General features: G+C 41.2%; 1 long non-coding RNA gene across 1 annotated transcript; it reads left to right on the forward strand.

The window, feature by feature from the left end:
- The first annotated feature begins 320 nt into the window (after positions 1-320).
- On the forward strand, positions 321-5,984 carry LOC116422383. Its single transcript, XR_004232997.1, has 3 exons — positions 321-847; positions 2,097-2,200; positions 3,650-5,984. It is a non-coding gene; the product is annotated as an uncharacterized LOC116422383 (long non-coding RNA).
- The last annotated feature ends 426 nt before the right edge of the window (positions 5,985-6,410 follow it).

The raw sequence follows: 6,410 nt of genomic DNA on the forward strand, positions 1-6,410 counted from the left end.
GTGTACATTAATATATTATATATATGTTGAATGAAAGTGTGCATGAGAGATGTGGTAGGGAAGAAAAGGAGAAAAAAAAGATAAAAGTAAAAAGTGCATAGAGAAATCCTAAAAGGAAGCAAAAAAAGGTACTATTATGTATACAATGTCTTCTCTTATTGTATATGCTTTCTTGAAAAGAAAATTTGTTACATATTTTGAAAACTCCCTGATGTTCTACTGGGACAGGGTAATAATTTTAGTTTTCTTTTCTCTTTCTGTCTTTTCTGTTTTAAGTTGTTGTTGTTTTTACATATTGATTTAAAAGTTAAAAAAAACCAAAAAAACAAAAAATACACCAACCTGGACCCCATTTCTCCTGAAGGGGTCATTGTCCTCAACATGCATTTTATTACTTAGGCTGCCCCAGATATTCACAAGTAGCTGCAGAAGTTAGGCACAGAGCCACAAATTCCCCAAATCCAGCTGTTGGAGAAAGCTTTGGGAGTTTTGAACAACCGTTACAAACAGTTTTTTTTTACCAACAGTTAAAAACCGTTTTGAACAGCTTTCAACTGGGTTAGAGCATTCTAGAAGCAAGGGCCATCTGTTGCTGGCTAGCAGAAAGCTAACCAAATATCAGGCCCTTCTACTAAACATTCCCAATTTAACTCTGGGTGTGTCACAATCTCCACCCTGCCTCCTTGTTTCCTGACACCATACAGTCCAGTGACATTATTCATAGTTGTGGGGAAACTTCAGATTCAGTCTACTCTAGTGGCCCTGACTTGAGTGATGTTCCTCTCCACAACCTGGATGGTGAATGGTTTATTGATGGGTCCATTTTCTTGAAGACAAGGACAGAAAGGTAAGTGACTCCATGGTGACCCTCAATAGCACTTTGGAAGCTAAACTGCTTTTCCCTGGGACCTCTGCTCAGAGGGAAGAACTCATTGCCCTCACCAAAGCTTTAAAATGGGGGAAAGGATTGAGAGGGAACTTCGATATTGACTCCAAATGTGCCTTTTAGGTTTCATATGCTCATGGGGCTCTCTAGAAAGAAGAGGGATTTCTGAAGACCAAACTTCCCCCATAAAATGTGCAGGGGAAACTCTACTTTGACTGCAGGTTGTCCCTGAACTCAGAGAGTAATATTTTATTCCAGATCAGAGGCAACAAGCTTGCAGAATTAACCATGACATCCCTGCTCCACCCTCTCCCTGACTCTTGTATACTTTCTTATAGTTTCCAGGAACAGCCCCTTGTTAGAGAAAGGCCCTTATTAGAGAATAATTTTTCCCCCTCTGGGTGTTTCAAACCTTCTCTGGCCAGCTTCCAATTCCAGAGGCAAGCCAGTGGTAACTTCTCTTTGACTTACATCAAACTATTTAAAAAAAATGTTTTAAATGTTTTAAATTTTATTTATTTTGCGGAGGCATTTGGGTTAAATGACTTGTCCAGGGTCACACAGCTAGGAAGTGTTAAGTGTCTGAGAGCAGATTTGAATTCAGGTCCTCCTGACTTCAGGGCTGGTGCTCTATCCACTGCACCACCAAGCTGCCTCTATAAAATCTATTTTTGCTGGACACAAGCTAGTAGATAATTAGGCAGGTTAGTCAAGCTTGTCCAATATGTGCTCAAGTAAATCCTGATGGTGCTGTTAAATAATCCTCTATCCCAAACAGCTTTTTAAATATGTTTGGAGAAGGGTTACCTATCCAGAAGAAGAGTGGCAGATAGACTTTATTCGTAGGCCCCACTCCAAGGATTTCAAACTACTTTTGTTTTTTCTTGACATCTTTACCAATTCGGTGGAAGCCTTCCCTTTTAAGACTGAATAAGCCCAGGAGGTATCAAAGATTTTACTAAAAGAAATTTTATCTTATTTTGGAGTGCCTAACTATTTACAGAATGAGAGTAGTTCAGCCTTCACTTGACTGATAACCCAAATTGTGGCTGAGGCATTTTAGACTAATTATCCCCACTTTGTCTGGCATCCTCAGTCTTGGGGAAAGGTGCAGAAAATGAATCTCCAGGGAGTCCTCCCTAAGTTGTGCTTGCAGACTTGGGAAGAGGGGGTAAAAAGCCTCTTAAAATTACTTAATTCTTGCCTTTAGGGTTGGTGGCTGTGCCTGTGCCAACATCTGCTGTTGTACGTACATCAACCCCTGGGGAAAGTTGAACTTCATATTGCAAGAGTTCTTAAAAAACCAGGATGGAAGTAAGACATTTATAAAAAGTTCTCAAAAAATCTTCCCTTTTTGGGGAGGGAAGCTCTTGTCTACTCCCCCTAAGGAATCCCGTACTTGGTCCCCTTTTAAATCATTCCTTTCCTGCTCATTTTCGGCCCCTTCATTTTCCACCTTCTTGTGAGCTCTATTTCTTCTGTGAACTTCCAGCTACTTGGTTAACCTGGTTACCATCCTGTAATCCTGATATCAGCACCCCCTGGATCCTGCACTACCTTCTTTGTTGCACATCTCCCCTCCTCACTCTGGACGCCATTAGACAGGGACATTTCTATGACCCTTTCCATCAGGAAGTAACTCCAGAAAATGACTTTTGTTCTTGCCCACCTATGGTAGCTATGGGCTCCACAAACACTAGTGGAGCAAGGGAACGTAACCATTCCCATATTAATTTCACCTCAGGCACCTAGACTAGCTATAATGAGGACCTGAGCATTCACTGTATGTATGACTATATAGACCACTTGAAGAGAATCGTGCAGTACCTTTTCCAAAATTATTTCAGCAAACTCCCTACAATACTTCTATACCACATTAAGCCTGTGGGCTTGTCCATGGTATCCTGTGAATGGGCATTCCTGTTGGTATAATATCAGGCAACTAGAGGGCCCCTCAGGGAGAGCTAGCCAGAAAGCAATTATCAAGGGTGACCTTGGGCACCATTTCTGCCCCTGAGGGATGCACTTTGTAACATGAGTCTTCCAATTTCACATTGAGAGTTCTCAGATGCCATTAGGAGGAATGCCTCTGACTGGAATCCCTCTCAATCTGTCATCTGCTCTATTCAACGTCTAACCCCTGTAAACACTTTGGTGCATGCACCCTTGGCTACCTGAATATTCCTTTTAGTTCTTACAATGCTAACGTTCCCTCCACCAACCTTATTCCTCTAATGTGATAGAAGAAAGCCTTTGGAGAGAATATTCTCTGGTATTTAAGGAATGGAAGGGCAAAACTCATTCCCTAGGTTGGGTATTTAGAACGTGAACATAACCTCTCTAACCTGACTCTGCCACCCACCAAATGATTTAAGAGAATGGCACATTCTCTCTAAATCCTCCAGGAGTCCCTGGACCATGGCCAACATGCTCTTAGACAACTGGTTGGCCCTAGATTCTCATTTCTTGACTTGAGTGGTGGAAGCTGTCTCTTTGCCAACACCACCTTGGGGGAGGTCGAACTTCCTACTGAATTAATCCTAAAAAATAAAAGATTTTATGGATGTTAGACAACCCTCTCTTATCCCCACCCCTTTACTTGCCCCATCACTCCCAACACCTCTCCCCCTCCAGCCAAGTTTTCATCTGGATAGGGTTCTTGGTTACTTTCCCTATTGAATCCCATATTTATTTCAATTTAATCTTTTTTTTCTGCTCATTTTTGTTGCATCTTTAAGTAACTTTATTTTTTCTAACTTATAGGTCATGAACTTCCAGCCACTTGCTCAACCTGGATACCATCTTGTACCTGATCCAGAGACCTAGCACCTCCTGGATTCTCCCTAACCTCTTTGTCACAAATCTATGCTCCTCAATCTGGACCCCACTAGGCAGTAACATCTCTAGGACCCCTTCTAGCAGAAAATAACTGCAGAAGATGAGACCTTCATCCCTGTTCACCAAATTAATTTGGGTCCTAAATGCTTGAGAGGAGAATCAAGTGGGACGTTTCTGATGTACAATTTTGAGGTCTGCTAAATTAATGCAATTTTTAGGAATGCTGTAGTAATGGGCCTAAGGTATTTAAAACTCTTAAATGCTAGATCCTGGTGAAATGACATAAAACATACCCCAAACTATGTGAATTCATTTAGGTGATATTCCTCTTGTTACTTTGCAGAGCCAGGTACCTAAACTCAAATGAATGCCAGAGGTAAAGATAACCAATGCTGAATTGGTGAAAATGTTTTTATGAAACTAATGAATATCAGTAATGATGTGCCTAAAATTTACACAGGCCCAGTAAATTAGATAATAGCCCGACACTTGACCTAGTGAACTTGCAGGCCTAAAAACACATTTCTGTAAGTTTTCCCCCATGAGCTCTGGCCCAGGGAACTATGGGTATTGTATGTGCCCACCAAATAAAGACCTGACCAGTCCTCAACTCCATATAACTCAATTTACTGGCCCTACAAAATGATCAACTTATAGAACTCAAGAAGTGGGGAGAAAGCTAGCTCAGCACTACTTGTGGTTATTTTAGTAAATGATTTTTTAGGTCTTAATGGCCTGAAGGTCAGAAAAGTCCTAAGGCTGTATTCCTCCAACAGCTGCCTTGTGGCAGTTGGAGAGGTCTGGAGTAGAGTCTAGGATCTCCTGAGTGATGAACCCCAAAGCTACGTGTTCAGCTAATAGCTGATCTGGGAGTGGTGTAGAAGTCTTGGGGACTCGAGCTGCTAGCAGTCTTAATATTACAGGTTTAGTCTCAGGATAGTCATTGCCCATGGAAGCTGTTCAATCAAGTTGATTTTAAAGGGAAAAAAATCCCAATTTATTTAAAAATTAAATAAAATTTAAAATGACATGTAAAATGAGACACATGGGTTTAAAGTCACAAGAAACACAAAATTCCTTGAAAAATTAAATTTTTTTTTCAAAATTTTTTGAAAAACTGATGTTCACAGTGCCCTTAAGATTTTTCATTTGTATCTGGCTCATCAAATGAAGCAGGAATCCAGAGACTGAAGTCTGGGTGGCCCCTGGCTAGCAGTGTTCCTTGGCAAAGGGAGGTCCTAGGCCCAATAGGGCAGATGCAGCTTCTTAGTACTTTGCAAATTACATAATTAAGAAATTCTCTAAAAGGAGCCTGGTGGTTAGCAATTTCTGACTGGGGCCTTTGGGTGGAATTGATCAGAATCAGCCTTGAAAGGTCCTTTTGCCTGGGACAATCTCAGGAAGGTGCTCAGGACCCCGAAAGCTGCTCTGCCAGTTGAGGAGTTGTGGGTTGCAACGGCAGGCTGGCTTTTGAGGTTGCACTTTTGAGGAGCACTGCATTTGGTGACCAATTTTATGTCCACCGAGGTTTCCTTTGTGTCCAACCACTGATGGAAGGGCAGGGCTGGGATGGCTTCCCGATGGTCCTGGGGCTCAAAGGAAGGTTATGGCTCATCCATGACTCTGGGAACAGACAAGTGTGGCACAAGCAAAGCCAGGTGTTCGAACCATGAAGAGGGCACAAGCTCCTTCCTGTAAGGCAGTGAACCTGCCTCATTTTCAGTCTGGCAGTTGGGGTGGGGGTACATGCTCAGTGCTGGACAGGGGATCTTTTTCCCACAATGGTGAAATCCAGTGAAGGGGACCTAGTGACAGCACTGAATTGGCCTTCTGAAAGATGCTTTTCTGAGGCAATGGGACCAAGTTTGTGGATGAAGAGAACTTAGGAGCAAAGGGGAAGCAATGAGGAAACACTATAGGTGAGAAAGACGGCAAAACAGATATTATGATGTACCTAGATGGATAGCTGGCCTTTCAAGGAGAACTGGACCCTTTTTTCATTGTGTTCTTGAATATGCTTTCATATTATTCTTGAAGGAAGCCCAAGAGACAACTTCATTATTTCTGATGTTTCTTTAAACCACTTAATTTGTACAAAATTGTTTGCATGGAGTCACTTCCAATTTTTCTTGTAAACCACTTATTTGTGCAAAATTGTTTGTGTGGAGCTACTGGGAGCTCCTCCAGGCCAGGGTCTGCTATACTCCATGCTCAGTACGGATCTTGGCTTGTAGCCAATAATAAATGTTTATTGACTGACTGTTTCCTTCACTTATTTCTCCTTTCACTTCTAAACTCTGCACTCTGGCTTCTCATTTCATTGAATTAAGTTTTACTAATTGAAATTAAGCTCTAAACCACAAAAATGAATGACTTTTTAATCCTAATTCAGGATTTCTCTGAAAGCATTTTTGGTACTGCCTTTTTTTCTGGTTATACATGTATATTAAACTTTTTGAAATACACATTTCTTTATGAATCATGTCAGGAGAGAAAAATCACAAAAGGGAAATCCCATAGGAGAGAAAAACAGAAGTGAACATAGCATGTATTGATTTACACTCAATGTCAGTTCTTTTTCTGAATGCATTCTCCTCAGTTCTTTTTTTGGATGCAGATAACATTTTTCTGTCCAAAATTGGGATTACTTTGGATCACTGAACTATTAAGAACCAAGCCTTTCATA

This window comes from Sarcophilus harrisii, chromosome 3 (genome assembly GCF_902635505.1).
Source record: "Sarcophilus harrisii chromosome 3, mSarHar1.11, whole genome shotgun sequence".
Classification (NCBI taxonomy): Eukaryota; Metazoa; Chordata; class Mammalia; order Dasyuromorphia; family Dasyuridae; genus Sarcophilus; species Sarcophilus harrisii.